This window comes from Pygocentrus nattereri, chromosome 10 (genome assembly GCF_015220715.1).
Source record: "Pygocentrus nattereri isolate fPygNat1 chromosome 10, fPygNat1.pri, whole genome shotgun sequence".
Taxonomy (NCBI): domain Eukaryota; kingdom Metazoa; phylum Chordata; class Actinopteri; order Characiformes; family Serrasalmidae; genus Pygocentrus; species Pygocentrus nattereri.
This window is the reverse complement of record NC_051220.1, coordinates 34874131-34892342: the sequence shown is the minus strand read 5'-3', so window position 1 is coordinate 34892342 and position 18212 is coordinate 34874131. Positions and strand designations below refer to the sequence as shown.

At 41.0% G+C, this 18212-nt stretch overlaps 1 protein-coding gene across 1 annotated transcript in view; it reads left to right on the top strand.

Annotated features, from left to right (window-relative positions):
- Positions 1-429: 429 nt before the first annotated feature.
- Positions 430-18212, top strand: part of LOC108423419 (leucine-rich repeat and fibronectin type-III domain-containing protein 2) — a 166238-nt gene continuing 148455 nt past the window's right edge. The window contains exon 1 of the mRNA XM_017690713.2: positions 430-1010. The gene's annotated coding sequence lies outside the window, so the exon portion shown is untranslated. The remainder of the gene's footprint in view (positions 1011-18212) is intronic.

Genomic DNA, 18212 nt, shown 5'->3' with positions numbered 1-18212 from the left:
AACTCTACATCTGAGCCTCCGACCGTTTTGGAACCTTCACTTCTAACCAAACTCTCACATGCTAAATCCTCCTAATCAACATCAAGCTCCTGAAAACAATTAATTAGCTGGATCTGGCATGGTGGATTAAGGTTGGGCTAAAACTCTTCAGGAAGTAGATCTCCAGGACCAGGGCTGGGTTAGAGGTAAACATAATCCACATGGCCAAGTACCAAGGTCAATCCGGAAGCGGACTTCGTGGGAGACCTAGATTACTTGTAAACCCACACGGTGATGATTTTTCAGTGGTGATTCCGCACTGGGGCTGTAAGCTGGACCTACCCAAGCCAGTGCAGATCAGTCAGAGGGCCTGAAACTCCAGCTGAGGGAAGGCTAGCACCGTGTTCCACACCTGCAGTCCGCCAGGCACCTCTGGGCTTTGTCCATGATTATTACTGTGCTTGCTCTACCTCGTTTGTGCCATCTAGAGACTTTCTCCTGCCTCCATACTCTGAGTTTCACTGTGGTGCCTCGCGCGCTCGGGCTGCACTGCGCATGCGCGTCCCGCAGCTCGCCCCTCGCCGCTCCGTGTGTTTCTCTCCTTCTCTGGCTTGTTTTGAAACTGGAGGTGCTTGCTGGACTTGCTGGACGTCCAGAGTAGGTACTGGATTTCCAGTTCACGGGATTTCCAGCGCGCGCGCACGGATTCCCCACGCCAACTGTGGAACAAAAACAGTCCAATGAAGACCGTCCGGGAATGCAGAGTTAAGCGCGGGAGCTCGACCACAACTGGAGGAATATCCGCCGCCTGAGCAGCGAGGCTCGTTTTGCGGCTCAACTTTGGCGGGGAAAGCTGCGCCAGGTCGCTGCGCGCGCTCTGCGGGGGGAAGGAGAGGCACAGCGATGCAGTTTTGCCCCACTTGCATTGGAGAGAATGAAAAAGCGCGATGGTCCAGAGCGACGCAGTCCTAAAGGGCGTCTGTGGGAACGAAGCTGAATGGGACAGAATGGATACATCTCCAGTTATCAAGGTAAACGCGGCAGTTTAAAGTACACCCTCCACTACCCCCCCCCCAAGAGGCGCTCATTTGTCTTTGTTAAAGAGCTGTTTTAAAGGGATCTGAGACGTTGGTGTCAGATGGGGAGGAACAGCATGCTCCGCCGCGGGCAGACGCTCGAGATAAGGAAAGTTGTCAAGGCTTGAAAAATGAAATCCGTGGCTGGTCTTCCCGGAGGGAAGGGGGGGGGGGGCAGTGCGGGGGACTGGGATAGTTAAGGGTCATAAAAGATGCATTACTGTAGTGAGTTGATTTAATATTCCTAATCGTGATGCGCAGTCCCGCTGGGGCGCGAGGTGCGATGTCCATCAGCCGCGATAGGGATTTATTTGAAACGCCCCGTCGTGTAGAAGCTGAATACGCTCTGATCGGTAGGTGTGATGGACGCCACTTTCATCCCGGTGCAAATTGTCTGCTAAAGTGGCGTTTGCTCCGTTAAACGGTGCTCGGATGTCGCTTGCAGTTCTCACTGCTGTTCGGTGCTTTTGAAGTGTCCAGAATAACGCAGAGTGCGCCGAGTCCATTCTCCTGATTGACGTGAACATCATGTTGGTCCACTTTTTCTCAGAGGGATGTGGCAAAGGAAGATGTGCATCCACATCTGTTACACGCTGCACCTTTTTTAGGGAGTGGTGTGCGCGCGTGTGCGTGTTTATGCGTGTGCTTTGGGGTTGGGGCGAGGGGTGGGGGGGTGTTACTGGAGATTGTAATTGAGGTTTTTTCATCAGGCTGCCCAAATGCAAATCTATCCAAACCTATGGAGGTTTCCTAGACGAAACATACCTAGGGTCTAGTACTGGTCTAGTATAAGTCTACTAGTCTGCCTTACTTGCTGCAAGGAAAACCTGACTGTATGAAATAGTAAGAGCATTTGATTTCAGGACCATGGACAGCGCTACACTCCTGGCTATGTTTAATCCCAGACACTGTATCACCAATAACAATAAGTAGGGGTGCCCAAGTATAGGAACTGCGCTTTGATGTCAGTATCTAATATCTTCATGCACGCATCTGCCAATGCTGATATACAAAAACTTGGACTTAATCTACTCCTGATTTGATGAGAAATATAACACTGATTTGTATAATGTTACACATGCAGTAAAGTGAATATAATGCAGCTATTTTAGTACAGTAGAACAATAGTAGTACAATTATCTGCCAACACTTATGCGATTCTGATATCATTATGCACCCCTGAATTTAAGCTTATGAATCTCTGGGATAGGCCTACGTAATTGCCTGACTGTAATTATTTGGGCTGATCACAGTTACTTTTCACAGCTGTAATATTTCACAATCATATTTATGTTTATATAGTAAACACAATGTAAATTGATTGTGTTTTGATCAGTTGATTTGCACAAATACACGTAAATAAAAGAAAGCAGAAAAGGTTTACTGAAATATGCCGCTTTTAGTGGGCGGCAGTGAGTACTGCTTGTTTATTTGAGTGTGATTGGTTGATGTCATCAGTGGGGCGCTAGTAAGCATCAGCAGCTTAGAATACAGCTAATTAGCCAGTTTGACAGTTTAAGGCCTATACTGTAATAGCTGCATATCACTGTTGTTGGAACAAAACCTTGTATCTCCAAAATGAGAACTTTATAGGAGAAGGAGAAAATGTATTCTACTTTTAATGTAAGTCAATGGAACCAGGCTTTTTTCCAAGTAATTTTGGGACATTTCTCTTGGTCCATTCATCATGAAATTTACATACAGTGTATAGAACAAGAGGCATTTTCAAATTATGCCAAAAACTGAAAAACGACAAAAATGGAGCTACAAAGTTTTGTTCCAACAGCAGCGATATAATGAATGAAAAAAGACAACTCAATTGAAAAATTGCAATTATTTATATGGGAATTAAGTGTCAGCTAGAAAAAAATGTTTGGATTATTGAGACCAGGTTTCTTGCTTGCTCATTAATTTGGTGATGTGTGGTGCACATGTATGGTAAGAGTATTACATTCACAATGAAACATTATCTCATTTCATTTAGATGCACATACGGTTTGTCTTGTGACTGCTCATATTGCAATCACATTTTTTGAAAACCTTTCCAATTATAATTTAACCACAAGCTAAGGCAGCATTGTAGCACTTACCATTAAAGACAAAGCCTTGGACACTGTGTTAAAGATCTGCTTAGCCTTGACTGTAGTATTTGCACTCACGCAAGACATGGGACCTTCATGTGTCCTTGGTAAAGATTGAATTTTGAAGTTGATGCTGCGCAGCTCACAAGGTAATGACGTGTAAGGAGCAATATAACAGACTGATGGACAATACAAGAGTACCACCTTCTCAGCCTGTTTATGTTATGTAAATTGCCCTTTGATTGACCTTTCATTAACCTCTTATTATAATCAAAGCTATTTTAGGGCCACACTGAGTCTGACTGGCCTTACACCTTATATAAATTCTTTTGTGAACTTGACTAGTGCAAGAGTTAGTGTTTTTGTCCATCTGTCTCTTCATGTGCTGCTTGGCGTAAAGAACAGACACTATCTTTAGCTAGCGTAATCTCTGTCTCTTAGGCAATTATGACTAAAGCCCCTGCAAAGAACCTTCATGACCATGGTGTTTGAACTGAATCTATCCTTGGGCAAGCTTACTAGGGACCTCTAAGCAACCCCTCTGACACATGCTATATCAGAGGCACACCAGGCCAGGAGAACTGTCGGGCTAATCTGAGTGTCGGGCATTGGAGAGCTGCCTTGGCCTGCAGAGGATTAGGGAAATTTCCCTAATGAACTTAGAGTTAAAGTCTTTTCACCCACTGGACCCAATTTACGGTGGCTGCTACAGATCACTCTGGACTTTTCCAAGCAAATACAACTGTCTGGAGTGGGAATTTCACTAGAACTAACTAATTTCATTTTAGCTTCCTGCTGATTAGAACTATTATGATAGATAGGCACTATTAAAAGTCTAATCTTGGGCCCCAGTGTCTTTGAGTATGTGTATTTGGCCTTGCACATATCTCAGGAAGAGTACGCCCACCTGAAACTCTCAAAAGAGCAGCTCATTCAGAATATTTCTGAACCAGCAGAACACCATGAAGACAGCGCTGTATTTAGGGTAATAATAGGCCATAATATTACAGCTCTTCACAATGGCATCTTAGTTTACTAGCCTCTACCTTTTAACATTTAAAATGTCAGGAGCCAGGGTGAAGAACTGAACCTGTGAGCCAGAAGTTGGCATTATGTTAACTATGCTACTCAACTAACATATTTTAAATAGCATTTACAAAATACAGGTGGGAACAAAAGCAACAGGAGACATTTTGCAAACCTTGGATCCGTCAGTTTCTCATATGAGCTGCACCAAAATGCTGAAAGATCATGAACATTTAGTGCTGATAACACTCCCCTGTCATCGTAGCTTTAAAGGTCAGATAGAAGGGAAGATACAATCGGAACTATAGAGTCGGTGTGACAGCAGAAGTCATACTCTAGTCAGAGAAGTATAGCCCAGAGCAGCTGCTGGTAACACTATTTTTTGCATGTGTAATGTTCAAACTATTTATGGAGATCAGCGCCACCCATATGTTTATCTCTGAGTGGTTCTATACATGCCTCTTTGTCTTTGTTCTATATTTCTCTTTGCCTGGGCGAGTGCTAATATTAATCCAGCTGGTAATTGACTGATAAATCAATTCCGTTCTCCTGTTAGTTTTAGAGACGTATCAGTGGGTTTACCACACCGTAGACATCTATTCATCACAGGACACATGACTTACATGCAACAGTGCTCCTCCTTTCACAATGAATAAGGATAATATTATTAAGACTTTAGATTCACTACATACTGCATTCACTTCTACATGATTTTGAGTTTTCCCATTTAAAATGCTGCATTACATTACACTCGGAAACATAAAGGTACAAAAAAGAGTTTGTCAGCTTTTATTACTATTACATACTAAAACATATTAGTCTGCACTGAAGTCCCTGTAGTCACTAAGTAATGGAGCTTACATTTTTTCAAACTAATGGAGCTTAATCTTAAACTTTTGGGCCTGGCATTGGTCCATGGCTTAGTTAAGGGGTCAAATAATCTCCATAACCTGTAAAAGTTCCAAATATTTCAAAGTATATAGAGGTTTTTCACCAACTTAATGGTCCTTATGGAACTCTAAAATTATGTGGAAGATCTTTCAACTCTAAAACTGGTTCCTCACACTCACAGATACCATTTACAAAAAAAGATTCTCTGAAGAACCATACATTGAAAGTTTCTTTGGGGAACCAAAATAATTCTGCAATGACATCATCAAAAGATATTCTATTTGTTCTGTTTAAGCAAAGGATAAATGGTAATCCATTCTTTTACACTTGATATTAAAATGTACTTTGAGTTTGTTCGTACTTACCATCTTATTCTTCCAAATGATTCAAGGATATTTTACATCCTTTATGAGCCTAGTAGCTAGAACCTGTTAATGTAATTTAACTACACTGCCTCAGTAGTTACTCAAAGCAATTACTTGGTATTATGGAGCTTGTACCATACATTTATCCATGTAAGACCATTTCATTGTCTTGAAAAATGTCATAATCATCTAGTATTTTGGGGTTTGCATCTCATAGATACCTGTTTGATGTGGTTCGTACAGTGTAGTGGGTAACACCCGTGCATTTTTATGCTGTAGATTGGGGTTCAATCACCTGCTTGGGTAAGCACCCTACACTATACCAATAAGAGTCCTTGGGCAAAACTCTTAACATTACCTTCGCCTTCATGTGTAAAATGATCAAGTTGCTCTGGATAAGAGTGTCTGCCAAATGCCATAAATGTAAATGACACCTAGAATATAGGTTACTGTAAATGAAAGTGTGGTCAGATCATTTTGGTGTGGATTACTTTTTATGTCTTTACGTTTGTAATGAAATAGTGCTATGTGCAAGCCCCCCCCCCCCCCCCTTATGTTGTGGATTTCACTTGGACTTATAGTCACAAAGCTCCTCAGAGTAGAAGTGCTGATCTAGGATTAGATTCCTTTCTTATTTACTATGACTTTAATGACAGGAATAGGTCCTAGATCACCAGTGCTAGCAGAACAAACTAAAGGAAACTTTCTGTATTTCCCATTTTGTCTAGCATTCATGCAGAAGTAAGAAATTGTGAGAAGAAAACAAAGAAGCAAATTCACCGGGGGTAAGTGGTAGATTGTGGTAGTGGAAGTGTGGATGACCTACATATTGTGGTTGTCTTTGTCTCTTGCCAGAGATCGTAATCAGCTTGCGTTGAGGGAGGCTAGTGCAGAACCCCTGCTCTGTGTGCTGATCTGAGGTCAGGCATGATGTTGCGCTGATGATGGGAATGATGAGGGTGGGGATTGCGAGGGCTGATTCCTGACAAGGGCAGAAAGGAACTGGAGCAATGGCACCTCAGGGACAGGGAACAGAGCAGAGATGGACTGTGCCTGGCAGCCACACACTGAATTAGATGCCCCTCTTGGGATGCAGGAAAATGGTTCTCAATCTCACTGTGAAATATGAGAGTCTGACCATTAGTGCATCATTTCTGCTCACTGCATGACCGCAGTGGTCCAGAGAGATGGAGGCCTGTACACTTGTACTTAAGAATGAGGCATCGTGCCATTTTAAAACATGCATACTAAAGATCTTCGGCCGTCTGCTGAAGAATATTGCAGAGCTTGACAAGACATGTGTGTCATCATAGGCCTGATGAGAATAATGTGGCTTGGCATTCTAATTTTATAGCTCTGGCCGTTCTTGCAAATGTTATGCGAGGTCTATGCATTGGTATTCAGCATAACTGTATGCATTATACAAATGTGTTGTTTTAAGTAGGAGTTTTCAAGGTATTTTGGTCAATGTATGCTAACAATATGCATGTATTCACTTTTTAATGCTTTTTTTTCTGTGTTTGTTTTGATGACACTACTGTTAATTTCTCCCATAAGTGGGTATTCTGCATCCAGTGCCCTACTTTTCAGTCTACGCGAGTGCAGAAAGCATCTGCTCAAAGCATAACATTCCACAGCTATTTAGAGGGTTAAACTCAATCCTAAACGGCTCGGTAAAGCTGATTTATTATCTCATTAATATCATGAAGGCTACATAATAATTGTTTTCTACCTCTTCTAGGGATTCTGGAGATCGTTTAGCAGATCGTTCTTCAAACATGAAAGGAGAAACTGGGCCGTTGCCCAGTCAGTTTTTCATTTTAATGGATTTCAACGCACCTCATATAGGACCTTTGTGGGCGAATAAAATGTATAATATGCTATTGGTGTTAAAGATCTTTCTTCTTGTGCTTAAAACAGCCAAGCTGTCCATTGGGGCTAAATTTCTTTGCACAGTAAAAGTCACAGACATTCAGACCAGCTATTCAGAGACCACACAGCTCGCTTTGTAGCCGTGGTAAGCTCTATCCCCTCAGTGAGAGCAGTGTGGGCCGCCTTTCTACTACTGCTTTATTAGTTAATTACATCCAGCTGGCTGAGGATCCTTACAAAGTTACAGTGGCTGCTGGCTGGCCAAGTTCACACACTGCAGAGACCCCAGCCTGGTTATATACGCTCGTAAAGAGAAATCCCATTGAAATTTCAAAACGTCTACATATTTTAATCGCTGAGATACTTCAGACTTTATGTGAAATGGTTCACTATAGAGAAACGTATCAACTCAGATTTTCTTTCGGAGATCTAAAAGGTCTGCAACACAATTATAGCCATTTTATTTAATATCCAAAGTGAGCAGTGAACCCTCGTGAGTAATGTTGATAATGGTAAAGTAGTAGTAAACCTAAAAAATTTTGGGTACTATTTTTCCTTATAATTACCTGCATGTATCCTTCCACTATGAATGGATTATAAAAAATGCATTTTAGGCCTGAAGCTTAATTGAAATCTGTAGTAAATCCATGCTTCATGCATCTGGCAATGTGTTCGTCACCATTTCATGACCACACTGATTGACTTTGTTTACATTTGAATGATTTAAGAGTGTAGAAATTTGAAGAATTATATATTTTTTTCCCTTTAAAAGGGTTCTTAAATTGTTCTTGCCTTAGATTTGTGGCTGTGTGAAAAATCTTTTTTTGTGTAGAACCCTTACATTACAGAGAGGCTCTTTAAATTTTCAAAGCCTCTTCATACTCACACGTCTCATTTGGAACAATGGATCTAAATGTCAGCTTCATGTATTTAAAATGCAGCTGCCAGAGTCTCACTAGGAGTAAAAGAAGGGAACACATCACCCTCATTCCTAAATCGTTACACTGTCTACCAGTCTGTTACAGAATAGACTTTTAGGTACTATTACTGAGCTATAAATCATTTAATGGTGTAGGGCCAGCATATTTATCTGATATTCTGCGGCTATATGAGCCGAGCAGAGCTCCCAGATCATTAAGAGCTAGCCAGTTAGTCCTGTCTACAGTAAAGACGAAACATGGAGAAGCAGCGTTTCGCTACTATTTTTGTTGACAGAGAGCATTAGAAGCCCCCAACACTAGACAGGCTGAAAACGTTCCTATTTGGGCGGATTTCAGCTCTGTTTAAAACACTGTTAGCTCTATGCACTTCTCTCCTGTAATGGCACTTTATTATCCTTATTTCATTTTTAATTAGATTTTTGATTCAGTGTTTAATTAATGGTTTTAATTTCTATTCTTCTGTTCTATCTTTTAAAAATTTAATTTGAATTATATTGAATTATTATTTGAATTATCTTATATTATTACTTGAATTTTCACTTTGAATGACTATATGAGTATATGAGTATATGAAGGTGCTATATGAATAAACTTGCCTTGCGTTTTAAGGCAGTGGTTCTTAAACTGGTCCTCAGGGCCCCCCAGATGGTCTATATTTTTCCTCTTTCCCTATGATTACAAGTTAGTCTGGAACAAAAATGTGGAGCATCTAATGGGCTCTGAGGACTGGGTTGAGAACCAAGGAACTATGTATTGATAGATTATTTGGAGAACCAATAGTGTTTCTTCTATGACATTGCACCAAAGAACCACCTTTGAAGCTTATTTTTAAAGGTGTGTAACTGAAGACAGTGCTGTATGAGACATTTGCTTACTGCAGCTGTTTTCTAAGGTTTATTCCTGCATGAGATAAGTTGTCCATATATAAAAATAGTCTGCATCCTTGTCACTTCCTCACTACATGATCTCTTTTCTGCAACTACACAGTTTAGAGTAAAATATTCATAATTATTGTAGTATATTAAGGCTGCACAATAGATTAGTTGGCAATTGTTATTGCCAGTAATTAGAGGGCTACAATGTGCAAATAAACCCTCTGACCAATTGCAGTGTTCTTCACTGTGTATTGTGAGCATTTTGACCAACATGATTTGATTAGGGGTGTAACAATTCAAATAACATTTGCAATGTGATGCAGCGGCATCTCGATTTGACACATTTAAATATAGCAAAAACAAAGAGAGGCCAAAAATGTGCTTTGCATTAATATATTAAGATTAATTTGGATTTGTTTCCATTGTCAGTTTATTAAAGCATTCAACTTTATAAAAGTACAATATTTAAAACAAAAGTTGTGCTCTATAGTGTCCCAATCTAATGCTCTAGACAGAAGGTGAAACACTATATGGGCAAAAGTGTGTGGACCTGACCATCACACCTAACATATATGAGCTGGTTGTACATCCCATTTAAAAATCATGGGCATTAACGTGAAGTTGGTCAACCTTTGCAACTACAGCAGCCTGCACTCTTTTGAGAAGGCCTTCCACGATATTCAGTGCTCATTCAGTCAAAGATATTGATACTGGACAAGAAGGCTAGGCTTGCAAACAACAGCCCCAGACCATTATCCCTCTTCCACCAAACGTCTGCTGATTGCTGCTGTGCATTTTTGAATGAATCTGCCAAACCCAGATTCATCCGTCAGACTGCCAGATAGTGAAGCGTGGTTCACTCCTGAAAACAGAGGGGCTGTATATAGGCTAGGTAAGACATCATCACCTCCGTGGACATATTTTTGTTTAGCAGGAGGAGGAAGCGGGGGCAGTGGGCCCTTAGGAAAGTGTTAAAAAACAGTCTCACTTAGTGGAGCCAAAATGGAGAGCTACTTGTAGAGTGGAGAGGTGATAACATTCAGGCTCGGCTGGGGACGTGGGCTCTGTGAGGAAGCTGTAATTTAGAAGGGATCTCAGCCTTATCAGCTGGCGTCCTGGTGTTAGAGAAAAAAAAAAGCTGGAAAAAAAAGAGAAAGAACTCACAAGGATGAGTCATTTTGCAAGGGAAACTTGCCTAAAAACGTACTCACCCACCCTTATGAACCCAAAGAGAAATCTCTGCTTAACTATTCGCGTGTAAACGTCAAGAGCTGGTGGATGGGGAGTGTGAAAGGTCAGAAGCGTGTATATATGTGTACGTCTGTGCATGCTGGTGTGTAGTAGCTGGGGGAGGGGAGAGGGGTGAATAGAACATCTTTACATTCAACAACACACATCCAGTTGTCTACATTTATTTTCCCGTTGGAAGCCTCTGGGCATTGACTGCGCTGGAAAACACAGACAGCACATGATGTATATTCCGTGTCTCGTTTCAGCAAAGCAAATAGGCTCTCTGGAGTATAGAGACCGCCATCCTACTCAAAGATTGTGCAAAGCTGAGTATCATTAGCACAACTGCTAATGAAGTATTTAACACTGCTACAAACAGAGACTCACAACACTAGAAGCAAAAGCACAAAAACCTTTGCATAACAAACACTGGATGATTCCTCCTACGATCACATTTACAGCAGTGAAACTCATTGCCAGAACAAGTGGGCAGAGCTAAAAACACTATCGTGTGTGTGCCTACAGTGGGGCTGCAATGAATATTTGATCAAATGAAATAGAATCAATATTTTTGAATAAAATAACTTGGATTTTTTACCATCTTTTTGTGAAAGCCTATCATTTTTATCAGTTCTTTATACATTTTTGCAAATTTAGTCGTGTTCCCCCCACAAGCTATGTCTCCACATGATACTACCAGTGCTAGGAGGAAGAAAGCTAGTGCATGATTTTGCTGAGTCTTGTGAAGCAGCCACCATATCTTTTTGAACTGCCACTAATGCAACATCATTGGACATCTGAATGTGCTTGTAACTACAAGTTCTGTTTCGTCAGCTATCAGAGGACAGTGCTGGCTAGCATCGTGCTGACTAATGGACAAAGAGTGAGATCAGTTGTGTTCTGCTGGATGGTGATGACTGTATCATGAAGGTGGATCAACCTTGCATAAGTTGATAAGTAGACGGTTAGAAAGAGGGTTGCCAAATGCTAGTGAGTCACCAGCAGCCACTATCAGTGCATCTAAGATAACCTGCCTGAACATCATGCAAAAGACAGCAATGGTTTGCTTTTTTTTTAATGTCAATCAACTTGTCCTTTCCCGTCCAAGCCACAGTGATATCTGGGTGGTGGTCAGTGTTAGTACATTTCCTAGCTGCCTGTATTTGAGGTGAAAATGTTAGCTTTAATTGCCCGGAGCAGTCTAAACGCTTTTCCTCCTGCACTGCATTGCTGGCCGTCATGTTCTCACTGCATTTGTTTCTGAGAATAAATGACAGCATGCTGGTTAACAAGCTGCTTGTCTAGAACAGAAGGAAGTGTATTAAAACTTCACCAGGGATTAAGACTAATACAGAGTTTATCACATGGATTCTCAATCCTGGTCCTGGAGATTTAGAAAGTTCAGATCAGGCTCTATCACACCAGGCTCTATTATTCAGGCTTCTAAGGGTCTTCATTACTTGAATTATGTGTGTTTGATATGAGGTGTAACTAAGCTGTGCAGGGTAGTAGATGTCCAGGACCAGGATAGGGCAGCCCTGTACAAAACCACGTTGCTTATCGCAGGTGGCAGCCACTTCAGACAGCAGGTGTTTTGCCGTATAACGACTCCCCTCGGAATTCAGCTCTCCTCTGTGTGCTTTGCCAAGCCACATGTCCAAAAAAATCTTTCAGAATTACCCTATTTACATTGATGAGCCTATAGAATTTAGCTTTTTTCAGTGACTTTTTTTTAGCTTGTTGACTAATGATTGCAGTCTTGATGCAAAGAATGCAGGATTCACCAGATTCAGAGGCCTGTATTAGCGTGAATGCAGCTCTGCTCCTCCAGAGTGGACTATGGCTCAAAGCCTAGAAGGATTTGTATCTTGTGATGTAGTCGACCTTCCTCCAATGCAGGGAGGACTGATGTTGATCGCAGTTTAAAAGGATGAATCACAGTCTGTTGAAGGTTGGGCAGTGATGCGCTGACTTCAGAATACAGTGCTGCATGTTTTACTGTTTCAAAACACGCTTAAAATAACATTCCCTAAACCATGTTGGCAGTGAAAGAAGGCCACAAACAAAACGCTGCAGAACTCCATTTGATTCAGAGTTATGAGTGAACATTAATTAGCCAATTAAAAGGCAAATCAAACGAGAATGGGCTTAGCTTACCATGTTACCATTCAATATGAAATCCGTCTTTTGATGTTCAAATAAAACCCGCCTGCTAAGGCAGGCCAATGCTTATTCAGGTTGAGTGTTGCTTTAGATATCACATATTGGCGCCGGATGGCCTTTTGATGGTCAAACAGCAGACCAACACAGGGTTTATGTGCCTAAGAAGTGAAATTAGCACCTATTTTTCAGTGTTTGCCATTGTTTCTTTAAAAGTCTAATTATGTTGTAGTTTGAAAGTGTTGATATTGGCTGGGAATAGCAAGTGCAGACAACATTAATGTGTTCATCAGCAGTGGTAATAAACATAGAGCTGCTGCTAATTGCCTGTCAAAGAATGAGGGGAGCTTAATTTTGCAAATAGTGTTTTTAGATAATTTACAAAGTACACAGACTGTTAGTCTCACACACACACACACACACACACACACACACACACACACACACACACACACACTTTTGACTGTTCTTTTTTAAATGATGCATCATTCTACTCCCTCAAACTGTGCAGACATCTTGTCTTTGTTTTCTCTCTCTATCTTTCCATCTCCTTTTTTCCACCTTTTTTCTAGCAGTGTTTGTTTCTCTGTCTCTCTTTCTTTTGTCCTTTGTCCATCTGTCTCTATCTCTGTCTCTGTTTCTGTCTTCTGTATATCCTCTCTCTCTCTCTTGCTCTTTCTTTCACTTTTTATCTCTCATTCTGTCTCTCTCTCTTGCTCTCTTTCTTTTGCTTTTTATCTCTCACTCTCTCTCTCTTTGTCCTGTCATCTCTTTCTCATCTCATTCTAACTCCACTATCTCTCTCTCTTTCTCTCTTCTGTGTGTCCTCTCTCTCATTCTATCTCTTTCTCTTTCGATCTCTCTGTCTCTTTCTTTTTGTCCTTTGTCCATCTGTCTCTCTCGCTCTCTCTGTCTCTCTCTCGAGCTCTATGTCTTTATGTCCTTTGTCAATCTGTCTCCATCGCTGTCTCTTTCTGTCTTCTGTATATCCTCTCTCTCATTCTATCTTTTTCTCTTTCTATCTCTCTGTCTCTTTCTTTTTGTCCTTTGTCCATCTGTCTCTCACTCTCTGTCTCTCTCTCGAGCTCTATTTCTTTATGTCCTTTGTCAGTCTGTCTCTATCGCTGTCTCTCTTTCTGTCTTCTGTATATCCACTCTCTCTTGCTCTCTTTCTTTTGCTTTTTATCTCTGACTCTGTCTCTCTTTGTCCTGTGTCATCTCTTTCTCATCTCTTTCTCACTCCACTATCTCTTTCTCTCTTTCTTCTGTGTATCCTCTCTCTCATTCTATCTTTTTCTCTTTCTCTCTGTCTTTCTTTTTGTCCTTTGTCCATCTGTCTCTCACTCTCTCTCTTTCTGTCTCTCTCGAGCTCTATTTCTTTATGTCCTTTGTCAATCTGACTCTATCTTTGTCTCTCTTTCTGTCTTCTGTATATCCTCTCTCTATTGCTCTTTCTTTCGCTTTTTATCTCTCACTCTCTGTCTCTCTGTCCTCTGTCTTATCTCTTTCTTATCTTTTTTTCTCTCTCTTTCTCTCTCTCTCGCTTTCTGTCTTCTCTCTTTCTATTTTTTTGTCCTTTCTCCATCTGTCTCTCACTCTCTCTCTCTTTGCCTTCTATCTTATCTCTTTCTCCCTCCACTATCTTTCTCTCTCTGCCTCTTTTTTTCTTTGTCCATTTGTCTTTCTTTGTTTTCTGTATATACTCTCTTTTTTGCTCTCTCTCCTTCTATCACTTTCTCTCTCTCTCTGTCTTTCCCTTAGTTGTTCTTTCTGTTTGTCCTTTGTCCCTCTCTCTCTCACTCTTTCTGTGTCTTTTACCCTCCATCGACTCTCTCACTCTCTCTTTATGTTTGTCTCTCTTTGTTTTCCTCTCTCACACTCGTGTGCAGTAGTGAACAGGAGTGAGGTCTGACTCTTCTGCTGCCATCCAGCATGTCTCATTTTGAAATTGCAATTTTTCGCCTGCATGCTCCACAGTCACCCATCTGAACGTGGCGTGGGTCCTGTAGAGATGTCAGCCCTGTGACAGCGATTGCAAACAAGCTCTGAAACGTGAGTTTCACACCAATGACTGATGACATCTGATCGTCCATCAGACGGCGTCGCCACTCCATGCCTGACTCATCACTGCAATCAGAAACAGGTCTGCTCATCAGGGCTTTTAAAGGAGGAAAAATTACAATTATGAAGAAGAGCCAGCAGTGCATGCACTTTCTGTGGCAGCTTAAAAAATCTGGGTTGTCACAAGCGCTGCTGGTCCAGTTCTGTACAGTAATGATGGAATCAGTCAGCAGCAAAGCTACTGGCTGTGTGGGTAGGACGATTGCACTGTCTGGGGTCTGTAGTGCGAGGGGGGCCTGTGGGGTGGTAGCGATAGTAAAGAAGCAAATTACATAGTCATTTCTTTAGTTGAAGGTAATTTCAGTATTGATTTATTTTGCACCGTGGTTCACAAGATCCTAGAAATGAAATTGGAATCAGTCATCACGTTCTCCAGTTTTATTACGTTTGCACTTCAAGCTATCTGCAAACCCCCCCCATAGACCAGGGGCACATTCAATCTCAAAACGTTGCACACCATTTTGTACGGTTGAACAACATGTTTGATTGTAATCGTGCGGAATGGTGTGCAATGGGCTTTGATCTATGTTTTCTTTTGCTGGATGGGTGTGTCAGAGGTGTTACCCAATCAGCAGTTATGTGTATATGAATCCCACCGTATTAAAAAGGCAGTACACACAATGGATTCTAATAAAATGCAAATGCAGCTGCTGCAGCTTGGTTTATGCAACTATTGAAGATGTTAGAAAATGTGTTTTGAAGTATTAAACATGTATTGAAACCCATTTAATCAGGCTTAGAACATTATTCAAAAAGAATGCCAAGAATGGCTTTCTCAGCTGCCATAGTCGCAAGGCTTGCATGTTCAACACACCACCATTTCCATTTAAATAAACATTTTGCTATGTTTTGTCAGGGCTGAATGCAGCCCTGTTCTTGTCTAGGAAGAGGGCAGGAAAAATGATGGCTGACTCCTTATACCCTGACTACACTCTCCTCAGGTGCCTTCCTCTATTTATTCAGTATTTTCACTAGGAGTGATGACATTGGAATCATGTTAAAGCTGACAGACATGCCAAACCTGATGACATGATTTCTCTATAACACTATTTAGTCCCAGTTTCTGCATTATAAATGTTTATGCACCAGCATTAACAATATATACCCAAAAACATTGGATGTCGGTGTCTCACAATTCTCAAATCAGTGCATCCTTCATCTTCGGTAATGTAATTCATGCTCATGTTATGTGCACTGTTACAATTCCACAGCTCCTGATAGCATAATCCAATATTTGGCATAATGGGACACTTCACAGCTCTAACAATCGCCAAGATTGTCCTAGATCTGATTTCACACCTAACCATCATGCCTTCATTAGAACTGTGTAGGCACTACTGCCAGCTTTTACTCAACAAAGCATAGTCTTACATTGTGAGCCATCGCGTTTGCCATATCTGCAAATAAACAACATTTTCCACCAATCTACCTATGCAGTGAGAAACTTTGGCCTAAAACTTCTTAGCAGAGGCAAAAAATGACCACCACCTCTAAAGCATCTTTTACCAGGCCAGAATGATCCTAAATACAACCATATACTGTGTCTGCACTTTAAAATAAGGGTTTCCTTTGCCCAATGCCACAAGACAGTGGTCACCAAACCTCCTGGTCCTGGAGATCTATTTTCCTGCAGTGTTCAGTTCCTATTTACGTGTAAAATGCTGCCTCCACCTGATCCAGCCAATCATAGACTTTAGAAGTAGAAGTTAATTCATAGAAGTTAATTCGTGGAGCAGGTGTGGCTGATTGTGGTTGGAAATATACTTAGCAGGAAGGTAGAGCCAGGACCAGGGTTGGTGACCACTATCATAGAAGAATCACTTTTAGTTCTCCCCAAAAAACCTTTTAACAGGTGGTTTTGTTTGGAGCCATTTTAGTAATGGAGATGTGTAAGTGTGAAGAGAGGTCTTTGAATCTGGACCTTGAATCTGGTCCTGGATTTTGTAACTACTAGTACAACACTTGGTGGCCAATCACTTACATCAACTGTTTAGTTAACTATGAGGGTTTGCAAAGTCCAGGACCGGAAACTGGATTCAAGGTTTTCTTTATATGAAGATTCCTTAAATCTTTAAAGCATTCTTCATACTCACAGATCTCGTTTTCAAACATGGTTCTTTAGGGAGCCAAAAGTGGTTCTTAAATGTCATCGCTGAAAAAACCCTTAGTGGCACAAGACTGCGACTTGGGTTTTTACATTTAATATCTGCCTTTATCAGAATAGCACCAATATTTGTAATGTTAATGTACATAACAGCTGCATATCTTTAACTGTACATATTTAACATTGCATATTAAACAGATATTTCAAATGTAATTGTCACATTTTTTAATGCCTCATAAATAAGACATATTACACTGTCACACCTTTCATTTTACCAGTAATATGTGTTATTAAGATTGATCTTATATATGTTTGAACGAAGTAAATTCAATGCATCATGTTTTATTCCCTTAAAAAGGTGGTTCTTTAAAGGTTCTTTACTAAAAGGAATAGTTCTATATAGAGTTTCTGGTTCTAAATAGAACCATTGTCTTTACTAAAGAACCCTTGAAGGACCATTCATATTCATTCAGATACAGATACATATTCAGTGTTGAGACCAAAATCATGAAGACTTCTTGCACATCTGTTCATGGTGAACAATGATTAAGAGTCAGATCTGCTCTAAAAGGAATGATGTTGTGACTTTGTAACCAGACTTTGTGTTGACAGTGTAGTTTTCACAAGTGTGGCTCTGCAGGCATTGCCATAACTGCCCTCAACATACCAACTGCTATTCTGTGTCAGCTTGGTTTTGATGTCGTTGCAGCTGCGAAACACAAAAGTCCTCGACTGCCTGCACCCAATTTACAGCCTCTCTGTTGGGCTTTGGCTGGCATGTTTGTGAGGATTAGTTGTCCCAGTAGTATGTCTTATTTTCTGACTCTTCTGCCATTGAGGGCTAGAATAAGAGACATGTGCGACCCACTTTGATCAAGTGTGACGTTCAAAAGGACTTTACACGGGGAAGCGTTCGCATATTCAGGCATATTCCACAACTGGCGTTATCAATTATGAAATCGATTTCAAAGGGAAGATGATATGGAGGGTTCATTAGCATGTCTGTGTGGGATGTTTTCTTATCATGTGCGATATTTGCAGCTTTTTTTCTTTCTTCTGGAGTCTCTGTTTTCACCAGAGTGGTTCTTCTGGCTTGCTGCTACACCCCTATGGCACAACCAATTAGACACATGCACAGCTTTCTGTACACACTATCCTTGGTTCATCTGGTCCTCAGTTCATCACTGATTGTCCTAACCTCTCTGGAACAGGCTCGCTTGTAGGGAAAGCAATGCAGAATCATTAATGGAATGTGACGTTTTGAGGAAAGTTCTTTCTTCTGCTCTTAAACAGATTGGACATGTGAGCAGCGTAGCTTTTTCTTTGTTTTACCTTAATGCTGAAAAAAAAAAGAAAGGAACTCTAGCTGAAGATCCAGTTCTCCTGCCCTCCGCAAGCATGTCTGGTGTGCATGTGTTATTCGTTCAGCACCCACATAATTTTTTTTCTGATGTTTGTGAGAAGCGTGGGCACTGTTAGTGTCTCAAGGAC